At 37.7% G+C, this 18,772-nt stretch overlaps 1 long non-coding RNA gene across 1 annotated transcript in view; it reads left to right on the forward strand.

Moving 5' to 3' along the window:
• LOC114458792 (uncharacterized) overlaps window positions 1–10,798 on the forward strand; it is a 56,822-nt gene extending 46,024 nt beyond the window's left edge. The window contains exons 2-3 of the long non-coding RNA XR_003673149.1: window positions 4,551–4,652; window positions 10,586–10,798. This is a non-coding gene — a long non-coding RNA (uncharacterized LOC114458792). The remainder of the gene's footprint in view (window positions 1–4,550; window positions 4,653–10,585) is intronic.
• The last annotated feature ends 7,974 nt before the right edge of the window (window positions 10,799–18,772 follow it).

Consider the following 18,772-nt stretch of genomic DNA (forward strand, 5'->3'; position numbering starts at 1 on the left):
TCTGCTTCCGATCACACCGCTTATGTCTCCTCCGCTGGCGGACACCGCTGGTACAAGGCTCCGCTGCTTCACAGGCTGCTGGGTGTAGCCGGCGTAGCAATCCGAAGCTAAGTAGTAGGTCCAGAGATACCTCATCTTTCGGACTATAACTGTTTGATTTACCTAAATCTAAGATTACCAGGCGACAGTGTTGTAATGCGTTACCGCCCCAACGCCACTTTTGACAGTAACTAGTACTGTAACGCAATGTTTTTTCTAAAGAAATAACGCCGTTATCGTTACAATATGGTGCGTTTGTCTGTTACTTTGCTAGCTGCAGTGTACTTCCTGTTTACAGTGGCGCTACACATTTTTGCGGGCGTGTGGTGGGGCGGTGGGTCTCTGGGGGTGTTGCTGAGGGTCTCTTCAGACTGGCGGCTTGGTGCGGCGTGGGGGTGCCGCTGACCTTCAAGTGTGGCTTGGTGCTTGTCTGGACTACTGTGGTTGCCTTGGGGGCGGTCCCCGAGGTGTGCGGGCCCGGGACAAGCCTGCCTTGCTGGTGTGTGGTTGTGGGCACGCTGGGGGGTGCTGGCGTCTGTGCCGGGGTTGGGGCGGGGGGTTGTTCCCTCTTATTTCCTTGTGGCTAAAGGCTAATCATTATAGTCTGGAATTATGTCCTCAGGATCATTTAAATTAGGTTAATTTAAATTAACTTGATCAATAAACCTGATCAGATTCAGTAAACCATTGATCTCTGAGGGTAAATATAGTGACATTAATGCTGCTCTCATACATCTTTATATGACATGAATAATTAAAAAGGAGCAGTTAGAATAATCCATGTCACTACAACTTATATCTACCTTTTATTGTATTTTACTCATTATTTTAAACATAGATTTTTGTTTATTTATAGTTTTCGTTTTTATTGGTATTTATTTTGTTTCCTCACAGTACAACTTATATCTTCCTTTTAATTGTATCTTACTTTATCAGAATCAGAATCAACTTTATTGACCAGGAATGTATGTTATACACACGAGGAATTTGACTTGGTGAACTGTGCTCTCTCTGATAGTGTAAACATTAAATAATAACAATCAACTAGAAAAAATACTAATAAATATAAACATAAATATAAACAGTAGTTAGACTAGAATGTGCAAAACTAACTAAAATAACAAGATAATAATAATAATAATAATAATAATAATAATAATAATAATAGTATATATAAATAAAAAAAAAATAATAAAAAAATACAATAATAATAAGATAATAGTGCAGTAGTGCATTAATGAGTAGTGCAGGAGAACATTTAAATTAAATAGTATGTACATGAACATTCTCAGTGACAGATTGATCCAGGGTTGTTATGTTTAGTTCCAGGTTATTTCACAGAAACAGGTCTGACACTCTATGACTGTTTAGAGTTGATCAGAGTGACAGCCTGGGGGAAGAAACTGTTTTTATAGCGGGTAGTTTTGGCATACAGTGATCTGTAGCGTCTGCCAGAGGGGAGGAGTTTAAACAGATTGTGTGCAGGGTGTGAGGGATCTGCAGTGACGCTACCTGCCCGTTTCCTTACCCTGGACAGGTATAAGTCTTGGATGGAGGGCAGATCATCACCAATGATCTTTTCTGCAGTCCTAATTATCCTTTGTAGTCTGTGTTTGTCTAGTTTGGTTGTAGATCCAAACCAAACTTTATTTTTTATATCCGTTTTTGTTTAATTATGGGTTTTTTATTTATTAGTATTTTGTTTCCTCACAGAGTTAAAAACTAATAATTTCTGAAAAAATTGATTAATATTTCTTAAAAAAACAGAATTTAAAAAAATTGATGTAGAAAACAGAATTTGGTTTAAAAAAAGAATAAAAAAAAAAGCACATATGTATTTAAATATTTAAAATATTTTTAAAAATTGTAAATCGATCCGAGCTGGCAATATCTGTCAGAAAAATCGCAATTAGGTTTTTTGTCAAAATTGTGCAGCCCTCGCTGAGTCGGCACTGGGCCACATAGAAGAACAAATAACCTGGATGATGCATTTTAATTACTGAAGGATTGGATAAACATGGCTGCTTCACACCAAGAGCCAAAAGAATGTATTTTTTTTTTCTTTCATCCATCCGTTTTCTGATCCGCTTGTTCTTGTTTTTATGTTTTATTTCATTCTATCCTGTATTTCTGAGACACATTTAATGCATTATCACTGCTTCACACTTAGAACTGAAGCCTGGAAGCACATTTCTACCACAACAAGTGAGAGCAGCTCACCTAAAAACTTTGAATCAGGCATAGAAAGATGGTAAACTTGATTAGACGCAGGTGGTTTATAAAGAATGTCGTGCTGCTAAACCTTACGCAAACTGAGGGGCTCACTTGTGACAAATAATAGTTTTAATCTTTCTTTGCACAAGCAGTTGTGAAATACCTAATAGTGAAAGGTTATTATTAGAAATGTTAATGTATAAGCCTAATAGCTGCTGAACAGTTCAGATTAGCATCTGTGGCAGACAAGAATATGGACGTAGTACTATTGAAAGTGTATTTTTAAGTCACTCATTGAGAGTGATGATGTCACTGTTTACTGTTTAAGTTGTGACAGTGTGATAAACTGGTTCTAAATGTGAGGAACCAGTTCCTGTTCTTTATGTTGAATCTGGTTCCAAATTCCAATGGTACTTATGAAAAGGTCTGTTTTTTTAATTATGCTTTAAGGAACACGATAAGGAACACGATAAACCCTCTGCCTCTAGTACCATACTGAATGGCAGCTACTTATTACTATTAAATGTTTTTGTCTAATTTTTTTGCATCATGTTGAATCACGTTATTCACAATCCAATCATTCACATTGTGTAGAATTGAATCTCCATCAAATTGAATCAGGAACAAGGATGAATTGTATCAGCAGGGGATTTAATGTATCGTGGATGGGCGATATGGACCAAAACTCATATTTTGATATTTTCCTGGACTTTTGGGCCATTATGGTCAAAACACTTTTGTTACTGAGACAAACCAACCAAAAAATTATGTTGTAAAGATGAGAGCAAACACTGCGGTCGACACGCTCTTGTCTGGATACGGGCTAACTTGTCCACGGACTTGCTGTGTTTCACTATCTGAGCACTAATTGGCATCGACTAATTGGTCGATGCTGTCATTGGTCGACCAATATTTTCATTGGTCGACCAGCAACGGTATCAGTTTCAATAGCGTAAAAAAATAAAATAATAAATTGCAATGCAGTTATATAGGTGATAAGGATTAAATATCAGTACAATGTATTCATGTCCAGCAACAGCTGTGTGAGAGTAAGTGCTGCGCTGCAAAAAAAAGAAAAAGTGTTGCACTTCAGCTGTCAGCGCAGTGTGCTGTCCTCAGAGCAGAGAGGGAACAAACACAAGCATCCACTGTTAATTCAGTCCTTTTTCTGCACAAGAACATGGATTATCCTTATATTTGATACGTGGATTATGTAAATAGATCCACTGCTGTCTGTGGCGCAGCGGAGCACACTGCACACCTATGCTTGACGTGCTGGTTTCCCCGTGCACTGATCTGATGTTGACATCAACTAGGGATGTAACGATTAACTCAACTCCTGATACAATTTGATTCTTGATTATTTTGCATTCTCATGATAAATACATAATCCAGTAATTTTGTCTTGTTTTTTTTTACATTTTTGATCACTCCATTATTCTTTATTTTTATCCAAATTGTCATAAAAACACTAATAAATGGGACATGCTATAAACTGATTAATAACTGACTGATGAACCATTTCTATCTGAAACTGAAGAGGAACTAAGGTCATTAGCTACTGTATAATCTTTTTTTTTTTTTCAAAATTCCGTGTTTTTCACTTTTTTTTTAATTTTGTTTATTTAGAAATATATTACAAATGTATTTAAACAAAAACTGTTTCTTTTTAAATAAATATGTCATTAATATCACCATATTTCCCCTCAGGAATCAATGGTTTACTGAAGTTTTGATCAACTTCATTATATTTAAACTAATTTAAATCATCCTGATGACATCATTCCAGACTATAATGATTAAACAAAAACAAATGCATCAGTTATTTCACCACTAGAGGGCAGAATATTGTACAGTATTGGAAACTATCAAGTTATCATGAACCTATGATGTTTCAGACTCTACAATCCCTGTCATCGTTGGTCTCGTCCACAACAACAGAACAACTGCAGCTCTTCACCAGAAATGGCCGTAGCTTCACAGACACATAAACGTTACGTGGGAACTGGTCTGCTCAGTATTTTGGTAGTTTAGACGTGTTTCAGGTGGACGCTTCAACATGTTGTTTAGCTCAGGACCAGGAGGGGTGCTGGGGTGCACCAAATGAACGGTCCCCTGAAACATTTCCCTTTGCAAATCCATGGGAATTTAAATTCTTCAGCCACAAAATCTAAATATTTTCCTCCACATCATGTGATCTCTGAACAAACTGATCCTTTTAATCAGTGATAACACTGCAAAGGATGGATGAATATTTCTAGATCCTTCACGTTCATTCTGTCTCTTCCATCCTTCAGGTGGAGCTGATTCCATGCTGATGTTACAGATGAATGGAGGCATCTGAAGGAGGATTGTGGAACCACTCAGCCATGACAGCAAACATGGACTCCTCAGAAAAGGTGAGAAATGAGTGGATTAAAGTCTTTCAGCAAATGTGGAACAAAACCAGTGAATGTGGAACCAGTGAAGGACACCTTTAAAGCTGAACATCAGCTGGACTTCTGGTGGAACATGTGACCTCCAACTGCTCAATGACACAGACAGGAAGTACAACAACAGATCAGCCATAACATGATGAGCCCTGATCAGAAATGTCAGCTTTTACACATATTCTTTAATAATGCAGTGTGTGAATAAGAAGATCCTCCAAGAATCACATGTTGTTGTTAGACTTTATTGTTTCCATTTGTGGCTCTAGAACCAGTTCAGATTAACTTGTTCTCACTGTGTGTGACATCACTGATCTGACTTTTTAGCAGCGTTAGCCTCTGTTACTGCCTTTAACTGAGCTTATCTCATACACAACACTAGTCTGACTCTTATTGTGAAAAGACTTATTTCTGAGCTCATAGTGCAGAGTTTATTTAGACATCAAAGGAACAGCTACAGTTACAAGCAGCAACTAGCAACACAATCAGAAGGAGGTCATCAGTTAGACAGGTTGCCAATTAATCGTGTATCCTGAGACCTTGCCAAAAGATTTTATGAGGTCAAGTAGAACAGGGATGGACTGTTCATGCTGTGAGAGGGAAATTACAACGTCGTCCGCGTATAAAGAAGGGTATCCCCCAGGTGAATGGGTCTAAGAAGAGTGTGGTGTCTAATACTGATGGCAAGAGGTTCAATTGCAATTGCAAACAACAAGGGGCTGAGTGGACAGCCCTGCCGTGTACCACGGTGTAACAGAAAGGGGGCCGACGTTTCTTGATTAGTTAAAATGGAAGAAGAGGGCTGGGTGTATAACAATGGAATCCAAGCGATAAACCGATTGCCAAACCCAAACTCCTCCAAAGCTCTCAACATGTATCGCCACTCCAATTGGTCAAATACCTTTTCCGCATCTAAGCAAAGGGCGGCCATTTTACTGCCTCTCTCATGTTTATGCTCAGTCTCATCCCTGCCCTCCTTCGGTATCAGTGAAATATTGGCCTCATACAAAGTGCGAGGACATTTACAAGTTTCAAATGAGTGTGTAAACATTCTCAAAAGGAGGGGAGCCAACTTTTCAGAGTACTTTTTATATAGTTCAATGCTGAAGCCGACCGGTCCTGCAGTCTTACCATTAGGAAAAGATTTTATGGCATCCAAAATTTCCTGAGTTGAGATATTTAAATTTAAGGCATCTTGTGCAATCTTACTTAACTTAGGAAGAGCTAGACCGCCAAACCAGTCAGAAAGATTCCCAATTGCTTTTGACATATAGAGTTGCTCGTGATACTCTTTAAAACGATCATTAATGCCTTTTGGGTCAACAGCTACTTCTCCTGTTTTTAACCTGATTTTATGAATAGTTCTGCTGGCCTGTAAGCCTCTTAACTGCCTAGATAAAAGTTTATGGGGCTTGTCCACAAGCTCAAAATGTCTTTGCCTTAATTTAAGCAGCTGGTCCCGCACCTGGTCAGACAATAGAGTATTATATTCATATTTCAATTTCAGAATCTTTTGTAGAGTAGGGGGACTGGGGGAGGATCGATAAGCAGTTTCCAACTGCAAAGTACATTTTCTATCTCTGCAAGACGCTTGTTCTCCTCCCTCCTCATAGAGGTCTCAAAAGAGATAATATGACCTCTGCTGACTACCTTAAAAGTTTCCCATAGGGTGGAGTCATTAACCTCAGAATTGTCATTAGTTTCCAGAATTAAATTATTTAACAGTGTGGAGGATGCAGATAATTGGGTTGTATTGGCTGACCTGTCCAAATTATCTAGCACACAATTGAAGTCTCCACCAATAATAATGTGTGTGTCAGGGGAGTTAGGCAGTTTATTAAATATCTTAATGAAAAAGGCTGGATCATCAAAATTTGGAGCGTAAACATTCAAAAGCGTAACGTGAAATGAGTAAATATAGCCTCATACCAAAATATATCTACCGTTTGGGTCACTGATAGTAGAAATATGTCTAAATGGAATAGTTTTACGAATCAAAATGGAAACTCCCCGGGCCTGACTGGAAAAGGTGGACTGGAAAATTTGGTTAACCCAGGAACACCGTAGTCATTTTTCTTTGGCAGGTCTTATATGTGTTTCCTGTAGAAAAATAATATCAGCAGACAGTGACTTTAAATGGGAGAAGACCTTGGCACGTTTGAGTACATGACCCATTCCCCTAACATTCCAACTGGTAAAGGTGATACCGCCACCTAGAGGAGGTGAACTAGGATGCATTTATAATTAAAGTAGGTAAACATGCACCCCTAGAAAAACAAACACTAATAATAAAAACAAAACATAAAGCCAAACCTAAAGAACATTGCCCCCCTCCCCCTGCCCCACTTTCCCAAACAAAGTGAGAACAATAACCCTAAATAATCATACAGGGGTTGCTGGACCATATGAAGTCTTGAGCTACAGGTCGGCTCTAACACTAAGTTCTTGTGGCTCTCATTCCAGCAATGCAAAACAGAAAAACGGTCATAAAAACGTCCTCGTCGGAATAATTGCACAATAAAAGTCACATACCATGATACGTGCCAATCCATATCTGGTCAATGTAAAGTTCCTGCAAAGTCCTCCGCCTCCCGTGGTGAGGAAAACACCTTCTCAGTGTTACCATGGGTAACCCGCAGCCGTGCTGGATAAATGAAGTCGGTCCGCTCACCGGCATCCCGGAGCTTTTTACGAGCGCCATGAAAAGCCTGCTGCTCCTTCATCACCTCTGCTGGATAATCCGGAAATATGTGGATCGGCTTGCCGTTGTGACTCAGGGGAAACTGTTGACGGGCCAGCTGCAGTATGCTCTCCCTCGTCTGGAAATGATGAATCTGGGCAATCATTATGCACAGCCGCGCGTCATTGGCAGAGGGTTGCCCTCCAATGCGGTGTGCTCGATCCACATCCACGGGCTTTGGAAAATTGCCAGCACTGAGGACTCCCGTAATAAACTCCGTCACAAACTCAGTTGGGCGCCCATTCTCAATCTTTTCAGGGAGACCCACAATCTTGATATTCTGCTGCCTAGAGCGAGCCTCAAGATCGATCAGCTTCAGACGAAGCGCACCATTCTCTGCGTGCACCCTTGTGCACGTTTGTTCCAGAGCAGTGAGGCGGTGGTCATAGTCCGAGCTAGCTTCTTCCACATCTTTCACATGGTTCCTGAGGCTAACCAAAGATGCTTGGGTGGATGCAAGAGACGCCTCTAATGTATCGATGAAGTCTGTCATCATTTTGCTCATATTCTCTATTGCAGAAAGAACATTCACCGACCCACTTTCACTTCCTGGAAAAACGGGCCCTGCGAGAGGCTCCCCATGCTCCGCCACCGGTGCTTCCTCGTCCTCGCGAGGGGCTCCCTCCAAGTTCTTTCCGCGGTTAGCCTTGGGTCTTGTCATGCTCAATGACTCAAAGATGGAAAATGATGCATATAATTGACAAATTGCTGTAAAATATGGCAAAATAAATAAATTATTGCATGGTGAGCAGCCCAGGTAAAACACGTCTACTCCATACGATACTCACTAGCGCCCCCTCCCTTTTACTTTATTTCTGACATAGATTTTTGTTTAATTGTGGGTTTTTTATTTATAAGTATTTTGTTTCCTTACAGGAGTTAAAAGATTTATTAAAATTTCTAAAAAGAAAAAAAAAAGGAATTTAAAAACAAATGATGCGGGGAAAAAAAACTCATCTGAATTTAAATGTATAAAATATTTTTAAAAACATAAATCGAATCGAAATCACAATATGTCAGAAAAATTGGAATTAGGTTTTTTGTTAAAATCGTGCAGCCCTACCATCAGTAATAAGTCCCTCTCTATCTCCTACAGACAAAATGGTAAGAAAATACTGTTTAATGGTTTTAAATCGTTTTTATATTAAGACTTATTTAACAGTTACTGTAATAGCCTGAAAACAACTGACAGTCTTTATTATGTCAAATATAATAATAATATTAATAAAAAACACTCTGATTTTCTGATGTTTTTTATTCAATAACCTTAAATACTGTCATTAATCAGCAAGGACTTCTTTTTTTAAAAAAAAAATCACTCTCATAGCATGAAAATGACTAACAGTCTTTATTAGGTCACATCTACACACACCTCTACTACACCAAATATATTTAGAAAAAACACTTAAATATGATAATAATAATTAATCAACTAAAAATATAATTTTTCATTTAAAAAGTAATGTGTTGATGTTTTGAACCCAGTATTGGTTTGCCAAAAATGAAGAAAAGAACAAAGGCACTCCAAATGCTCCAAGACTCCAGAAGAAACCACCTCTCCCAACACTCTCAACCTTCTCTCACTTCTCACCTGTTCTGTCCACTCCACCTGAGGTCAGGTGTAGGTGTAGTTCTACAATTAGACACTAGATGGAGCCCCAACATAAGTATTAGGTCTAAGCTCCTCCTTCTACTACTTTGACTGAAAATCTATCACACCTGTGTGTTTGGACTCTCAGATAATGTAGTGGAGGAGCTCAGAGATGTTGTTAGTGAGTGTCTTCAGATTTATTGAATTATTATGTTTATTTTAAGCTCCTAAAAGCAAGTATTTAAGTTAGAATATAGGTCATGTTAAAGTACACAGGCTGATTCCATGTTTATATGTATTTTGACCCAAATGTAAGTTAACTCTACAGCTAAAGTGTTTGGCTTTACCAGTTTGTTTGTTTAGTGACATCTTAGTCAAATACATTAAGGTACTATTTGATCCAATTTATATATATATATATATATATATATATATATATATATATAATGATTTCATAGTGTAATTTAGGTTAAAACAATGAAGAATAAAATCACAGACATGTTAAGAATAATAAATATTGGTTAAGAGTTTCAGATAAATAAGTTTACATAAATACTAAAGTTAATAAATAAGTTTATGGGTAAAATACATTGTTAAAAAGTTAGACTTTAATTAAAATTTGTACACCAAAGCACATGATTTAATTTTACAAATAGAAATAGTTAAACATTGTTGGTTGATTTAAAAACATTAATTATTAAATAGCAGAAAATTAATTTATTTAATGAATAAAATATTTAAAATAGGAAAAGCTCAGGTGGTTCATTCTTTTAAAAACATTTGATTAGAACTCATTCTTCCTTTCTCTCTTTTTCATCCTTTTCTTTAAGGTTTTCAACCTGCTACAAAACCTACAACAAAACTGAATAAACTTTTAAAAGCGGAGGTGATCTCACGTCTTACTTGTGTTCCATCCATGTTCTTTCAAGCTGGACAAGCATTGTAGAAAATAAGCTTAACAAGTATCTGGTATGGTATTCTGCAAATTAAATATGATTTAAAATTAGATTTAGATTAATTAATTGATAAAAGAAGTAAAGGAAGTTTTTCACTTTCTACATTCATAAAAAATCAGTTATAAAAAGTGTGTGTGATTTCCCTGGTTTAATTCTATGGGATATGTGCATGATAAATGTGTTTGTTGGTTTTTTTTTTTTTTTTTTTTTTTTTTTTTTTTACAAATTTCTATATTTTATTTTGTTTGGTGTATTTTTCTCTAATGTATGTTTTTTGGAGTCGTTTTGTGTATTTAAAAAAAAAAAAAGGCCAAGATTCACGGATCTGCCCTGCAAACACTGTAAAAGTTAACAAAAATCCATGGATCTCTTTTGGTGTCCCACTTCTCTAGATGATCTGCAGCAACTTTGAACCCTGTCAGTGAAACGCCCTATGAAAAGTGTGTTACAATAGGACATTTGTCTCAAATTAAATTCTTTTCACTCTGTAGGGGGAGCTAACACGCCAATATTTTTTTTTTCCACATTGAGCTGGTTTAGGGCTGGAGGTTTAACAACTGATTCACAAATGTTTGTTTGGTTCCTTCTCTGTGTTTAATCTCTAACTGTTCTACAGGACTATGGAAGCCAGAACAAAGTGACACCTCAACGTTCTCAGGACCATGAAGCTCAGCCACAACAAAGAAACAAATCTAAGAGAAAAACTTCAGAGCAAAGAGTTCAACAGCAGAGCCAAGCTGGAGTTAAAGCTAAACATACATGTGACCAGTGTGGGAAGGACTTTAGCTTTAAATCAAAGCTCACTAGACATCAAAGAATCCATTCTGGATCAAAGCCATTTAACTGTGACCAGTGTGGAAAAGCTTTTAACCAGATTTCTACCTTAATAAGACACAAAGTCGTTCATACTGGAGTTAAAAAGTTTGAATGTGATGAATGTGGAAAGACTTTTAATCTTTCTGGAAACCTCAGTCAACATGTCCTCATTCATCGTGGAATCAAAGCTCACAGATGTGAACAGTGTGGAAAGACTTTTACAGTAAGATCAAATTTAACTCTGCACATGCAGACTCACTCCAGAACAGAGTTGTATCGCTGTGACCACTGTGGGAAAATATATAAACACAAACAAACCCTCACTGAACACCTGAGATCTCACACTGGACATGAAGTGTGTCCCTGTGACCAGTGTGACAAAGTTTTTACAACATATAGAGATTTAAAACATCACCAAATCAGCCACTCATCAGAAAGACCTCATAAATGTGACACATGTGGAAAATCTTACAAGAGGAAATCTAACCTTAATCTCCACCAACGAGTTCATGAGAAGAATGTTTTCAGATGTGATGAGTGTGGGAAGACCTTCAGCACTTCATCTGTTCTCCACTCACATCTCTGTGTGGATGGAGACATGGAGCAGGAATCATCTTCAGATCCCAGCGACACACGGATGGTGACGACACCTTCTGGTTCCAGTGTTGGACTGAAGAACCCAGAGATCAGGCTGCACAGGATTCCAACATAAACCTGCTGTCAGCTGGAAAATGGACACCAACAGTTCAGGAAGTTGTTGATCTTTGAAGGTGTGGTCTGAAAGAAAAGATCAATACAATGATCAGTTGGAAAGGAAGCAGGAAGAAGTTTCCCTTTGTTCACTTTCTATACAGGATATACATTCTATAGCTTCTGTATTCATACATGATGTATATGAAGAATGATTCACATTATTATTATTTTTATTATTATTATACACTAATGACAGATTCTATATCAGGGCTGTCAAACTCATGTTTGAGGTCCAAAGGGCTGCAGATTATAGGAAAACCAGCCCTAGTTTATGAGTGACTTTGTTTTAATTTTCTCAAATGTTGTGGATTAATTTTGGAAAAATTGCATAACTTTCGAAAACTGAGAGTTCCTGCAACAATTTCAGTTTAAAAATAACTCCCATCATGTGTTATCAGTGTGGGAAAACTGTGAACTCTGCTAATATTGTGGAGTTTACTTAAAATTATTTGTTTTTAGAGAGGCTGAGATATCTACAACTGAATTAGTGAAAACATGAATAATTGTAGAAATTAACTGTCATTTTTACTTTCTCCTGCAGGTTGAATTAGATACTCTACAGGGCAGGATTTGGCTCCCGGGCCTTAAGTTTAACACGTATTTTATATGAAAGACAGTCTATGATGTCCATCATAAGTTTGTATACTGTACATATTAATCATTAGTAGTTTTTTTTATAGAATGTAGAGAAGGTGACTAACATTCTAATAGATGTAATAATCAGATCCTAACTTGTAGATGAATATACAGGCTGTGTTAATACAGACCATCTTCATCATGTACCTTTGAATCTGTTTCTTTTCTCTGTGTTTATAAAGGATTCATATTTGTAATGAGTTTTAAATGAGTATCTAATACATCACATAATAGTATTTTCTTGATTTTAGATGTGATGTGTTTTATATAAAGTATGTTTTTCTACAGTTGAAGTGAATGTGATGAAATGGTTCCTGACAGGGAAACCCTGCCTAAAGCCTGTGAATGGATCATGCAGTGTGCTGAATGAATATCAGGGGAAGGGGAGCCCAAAGTGTCCAAACACTCCCATTTTATCACCATATTTACATTTCTATCAACTCTGTGATTACAGCTCATAGATTTATTCTAACTCTGAAATGTTCTTTAATCTGTTCTTTAGCCTGTCCAGCCTTTCTTTAGAACTTACAATGTTCTATGTAACCATGATAAATCCTAAAGTTCTTCTTAAATCTTCCTTCTGACATCAAGTTTGAATCAATGTAAATGTAATGATATCAAATGTCCAGTGAAGCTTTGTTCCTTTAAATAAAGACGTGTTATTGTCTGTGCTGGATTTCTTTGAACAGAGAAACATGTCAGAGAGAGGGAGAGGTTTTCATTGGATAGCACATAATCCTCCATCAAACACACATGGTTCCCATGAGAAGAACATCCACTGGATGGATCTAAGAACAGGAAGTGAAGGTTCCTCTGGAAACTGAGTGTTTAGTGAAGCTGAAGGAGTTTAAAAATAGACTTTTAGAGTAACCGCTGCTTTCACATCCAGTCATGATGTCTTTCTAACAAATTCTGATAAAATGAGTCAAACAAGTGCAGAATTCTTTAGTTTGAGATTGTTCCTACATTAATAAGGCTTTTTATTTAAATTTAGTGTTGTATCAACATCTGAGACAGTGAAAGAGTTCCTGTTTTGGTTCTAGAAGGATATGAATTATTCCCAATGAACAGCACTGATTAAAAGGGGGCGGAGTCTCCCTGTATGTGGACTCAGAGTGGAGGTGTGTCCAGGTTAATCACATGTCTAAGTGTGTAAATGAATATAATATAAAGTTGTATATACAGAACACCAGGGTGGTGCATTGACACACTGAAGAACACATTAGCTGACATGTTTCATAACTCTGATGATTCAATAAAATACAAAGTGACTTCATTATTAATATTATGAATCCAAACAGACACATAAAGACTTGTGATGTTCTACATCCAATGTACAGCTGTGGCCTGTTCTTAGTCATTCTAAAGCCAAGCAGAGTCACATTAGACACTGACACATCCATCATTAACATTTGGACACATTCAGCTGATTGGAAAGTAGATGGAGGATTATTTAGAAGTGATATCAGTGAACAGCTTCCAGTTACAAACCAGAGCTGGGCTTAGATCTATCAATGTGATCATCCAAACAATGTCTATGATGTCTTTATGTCCACATTAGTGATGCTACATGAGAAAAACTGTCCTTTAAACAAAGAGCAGGAAGCAGAAGCTTTAGAACAAGCCTTGGATTACTGAGGCCTTAGAGACTGTATGCACTAAGATAAATGTCCTGAATAAAAGCTTTATAAACCTAAAGAAGCAGAAGATAAGCATAAATAATATAAAAACCAATGAGTAAACATTATGAAAAGTTTAAAATAATATGATATATATTAGGCAGTGACTATCCGTACGGTTGACCTATCAATATCAATAATACCAACATTCTATCAGTATGCAGCGCCCCTAATTGGCCAGTTTAGGTCACGTGACTAAGACTAAACCTAACACTAACCATAAGTACTTCGGCAATTGTAACAACACACTTTCTATATATCAACATGAAAAATGATTAGAACAATATAAGAGTAACACTAAAAAAACATGGACTGGTGTAATCATCAAAAATAACAACAGATTATCCAAATAATTTAATAATAAGAGTAATGATGTAGTGAAAGAATAACAGATATTAATACTAAATTTAACAGGTATTTGGTGAATGTTGGATACGACCTCACTAAGGAGATTGTTGAGCCAAGAAACACAGATTAATTCCAAAAAAGTCGAGTCAGTAAAACTTTATCTTCATTGTTTTTTCATTCTGTAGATTAAAAATAAATAGTTCACATTGTTAAAAAAAAAAAAACATTATGAAATGTCAACTTATTGCTTTGAAATGAACTTTTCATGAATTAATATAGAATATATAGTAAAATAAGTCGTGTGTCTCCAATAAATCATTCCAAAGTGGTTTATTTGTAATAAATAATCAAACAGTGAAAGTGTTCCATGTATTAGAGTGTTAATATAAGCAGCTCTAACTACAGACCAGTATCATTGCTTCATCAGCTTTCAAACATTAGAGAAAAAGGCTTTGTTCATAGACTTGATAATCCATCCATTTTCTGACCCACTTCTTCCTTTTTCAGGGTCACGGGGAGACTTGATAAGTTGATTAAAAACACAAGTTGTTGAGCTATCACCAGTTTGGCTTCAGAATGTATCATAGTATGTGATTAAAAAGCTGTAAATGTGTGGTATCAGAGGAACAGCCCTCTTATTAAAAGTGATCAGAATGAGTTTGCTGCGTGGCAGCAGCCTGAACTTGTTGCTAGTTCAGCATGGACATCACAAGCTGAGCTGCAGGAGAAGAAAAGCTACCAAGACCTCCTGAAAACAGCAGTAGGTAGTGATCCAGCATTCTGTCCATCATCCATCAATAAACATTTCATTACTGCTAAACGTGTGTGCGTGTGTGTGTGTGTGTGTGTGTGTGTGTGTGTGTGTGTGTGTGTGTGTGTGTGTGTGTGTGTGTGTGTGTGCGCGCGTGTGTGCGTGTGTGTGCATGTGTTAAGGTTACGTAAGTATTGGATATTTGCCTGTAGGTAATCAGATTACTATAGGATCATTATGAGGGGACTTACAGTATGTTTGTAAATGCTTGCACACACATTAAAGCACATTGCACAGAATGTAGTGGATATCTGGACAGTTGGTGATAAAGAAGAACTGTGGACTGACATCCCTAAACAGCTCTGAATGTTGGAACATGGTCACAATTGTTCAGGGTCACATGCCAATGGAGCAGCTCACTGTCAAGACTAAAGGAAGCAAAGAACCACAATGGAACCTGCTACTGTAGAGTCATTGCAGCCCAATATGTATCAGCTTTATTGATTAAAGCTGCTGTAGATGATCATCCTTTATCAGATAAGGAGTTGGCCTCATAGATCAATAAATCAGTGAAGATCATTTACCAGAAAAAAGATAGAAAAGGTTGAATTTGTCAATGGAAAGTTTGTTTTGATGTCCACTGTAAAGACTCTATTATTGACATTGTCAGAACAGATTTGTGGGATGTGGAGTCCTGTAGACCAGTGGTTCTCAACCTTTTCAGCCCACCACCCCCAAAATAAAGGTTCCATAGAGCGGGGACCCCCACTGTAGCTGAAGGTGGTTGAACACAGACATGAACATTGAAGAACAGTCATGTGGAGACAGGACCATCTATGAGGGGGAATAAAGGAGAGATTTTTGGGGTCCATCCATAAAGTCAGTAAAATGATGGTTTATTGTTCTATGATTCTGTGATAAACACATTTATTTATTTATCTTAATATTGATATCATTAGCCTCTGATAACTAGCTTAGTCTCTGCTAACTCGCTTAGCCTCTGCTAACTAGCTTAGTCTCTGCTAAATATCTTAGCCTCTGATAACTAGCTTAGTCTCTGCAAACTAGCTTAGCCTCTGCTAACTAGCTTACTCTCTGGTTAATAGCTTAGCCTCTGCTAACTAGCTTAGTCTCTGCTTAATAGCTTAGCCTCTGCTAACTAGCTTAATCTCTGCTAACTACCTTAACCTCTGCTAACTAGCTTAGTCTCCGCAAACTAGCTCACTCTCTGCTTAATAGCTTAGCCTCTGCTAACTAGCTTTGTCTCTGCTAATTAGCTTAGTCACTGCTAATTAGCTTAGTCTGTGCTAAATAGCTTAGCCTCTGCTAACTAGCTTAGTCTCTGCTAACTAGCTTAGCCTCTGCTAACTAGCTTAGTCTTTGCTAAATAGCTTAGCTTCTGCTAACTAGCGTAGTCTCTGCTAAATAGCTTAGCCTCTGCTAACTAGCTTAGTATCTACTAACTAGCTTAATCTCTGCTAACTAGCTTAGCCTCTGATAACTAGCTTAGTCTGTGCTAAATAGCTTAGCCTCTGCTAACTAGCTTAGTCTCTGTTAAATAGCTTCAATCAATCAATCTTTTATTTGTATAGCGCCAAATCATAACCAATGGTATCTCAAGACACTTTACAGTAGAGCAGTCTTAAGGACGGACTCTTCATTTTATGGATACACACATATGCATATATACGTATATACACATACATATGTATCCCACACCCAACATGAATTCATCATGGCGGCAAGGAAAACCTTCTGTTAAGCAGCAGGAACCTTGTGTGGATCCCATTCCTATGATGAACAGCCATCCACGTTATGCTGTGTTGGGTGTGTGCAGAGGAAAGGGTGGAGACAGAGTTGTTGAGACTCTGTAACTCCACACTGAGGATCCCACAGACCTGCAAGACAAAAGCCAGAAGGAGTACAGGAGCAAACACACAAGGGAAGAAGCAGACATAGATGGTGTTAGAGAGAGGAATGGGACCCTCTCCGGTCCCTCTCTAGCCTAAACTTAGCCTTTGCTAAATAGCTTAGCCTCTGCTAACTAGCTTAGCCTCTGCTAACTAGCTTAGCCTCTGCTAAATAGGTTAGTCTCTGCTTACCCTTTGCTAAATAGCTTAGCCTCTGCTAAGTAGCTTAGTCTCTGCTAACTAGCTTTATTTCTGCTAACTAGCTTAGCCTCTGCTAACTAGCTTAGCCTCTGCTAAGTAGCTTTATTTCTGCTAACTAGGTTAGCCTCTGCTAACTAACTTAGTCTCTGCTAAATAGCTTAGCCTCTTAGTTGACTTTGTCATATTTTATTTGACATTAATAATTAATAATGGACATTTACAAATATTGTACATGATATGAGTGATAACACGTGTTATACAATAGATGTAACTTAATATTTTTACATGTCCTTTGGTGTACCATGGGTACATATAGTTAGTGAACCACTGTCCTAAGGTACCGAGGTTTTATATTTAGAACTAATGTAAAATTAATGGTTCTCACAGAAACTAGATTATGTTCTGGGTTCTTATAATTTCAATTAAACATTTATTTTGTATTTTTCTATGAAATAAGTGTTACGGCTGAATTTACGGTTGACCTTATTTGGAGACATGATTCATTGCTCTGGTTGAATGATGGAATCCAGGAGAAGCATTGATGATTTTATATAAAAAAATGTTTATTCTAAACTAAGAAAAAAGGTACAAATGGAACAAAGTGAAACAAAATTAGCGTCCGTCCAGGCGGACGTCCGAAGGAAGTGCCGCGCCCCGCTCCAACAGTTTCAAAGCTTAAGCTTTTTATACAGATAAGAAAAGGTCCCAACAGTGAGAGACAAAAGGGAGGGAGTCAGATGCCCATAGTGGAATTGTTGGAGGATGATGAAGATGTTATGAGAAGGTTTGGCTCCAGTCTTTATCTGTCTTGATAAGTGTGTACGTCAGTGTATGTCTGCATGTGAGCAGAGATTCTGGCCTTGGCAGAGACTGTGCTGCACTGAGTACGCTCTGTACTGTTTAATCATGATTCAGCTGTTCAAAAGTGTAATGAGTAATGGAGTCGTCATGTATTAAAACATGACAAATTGTACACATGAACATACATTTGAGGATATGATGATGAATATAATAATTGACCATAACATTCCCCACTTTTGGTCGCATCAACGACCAAATCAAGAAACAAAATTATTATATTCCACCTTTGCTGTCTGTCAGGGTTAACCATTAGCATCGTTATTGTCATACATTGGATATATTCTTCTTTTGTGAGGCACAGATATATCAAGAAAAATGTGGAAATAAACCTTAAAAAAAACTTCATCATTATTATCAATGGCATGAATCATCAAAAATCATCCTTTATTACATCTAGATAAGCAAAAATCATCATTTGCATCAAGGGCATCACTCGTCTTCATCGGCTGAGTTCAGTGGTAACTGGGGTAACCAATAGCCATGGTTAGAATCACCGCATCATGAGTGAAGAACCTTGAGTATTTTCCTCAATCGTAGCAGAAGGGTTTATGACTGTATTCCTGCAGCTAGGTGTGACTTATAAACAAAGCTAGGCCCTTGTTCTAGAGCGTTTTCTTGTGTGTGTCTCAGTGGCCTTGTCGGTTCCCCCTTCATTGTTCGGTCAGCCTCCGTCTCAGCATCAGCTGGTCTCGGCAATCATCTTGGATCCATGTTGCCCGCTCTGCGACCTTCACTGCCGTGTGGGTCGTTCATTTCGGTCGGCGTTGTAGATGATTGGTTGTTGTCTGAGGAAGGGTAGTCTCCACACACCTGGCAACCTCTCTTGGTATCGGCTGGTACCTGAACAG

The sequence above is a fragment of the Gouania willdenowi genome, unplaced genomic scaffold (genome assembly GCF_900634775.1).
Source record: "Gouania willdenowi unplaced genomic scaffold, fGouWil2.1 scaffold_187_arrow_ctg1, whole genome shotgun sequence".
NCBI lineage: Eukaryota > Metazoa > Chordata > Actinopteri > Blenniiformes > Gobiesocidae > Gouania > Gouania willdenowi.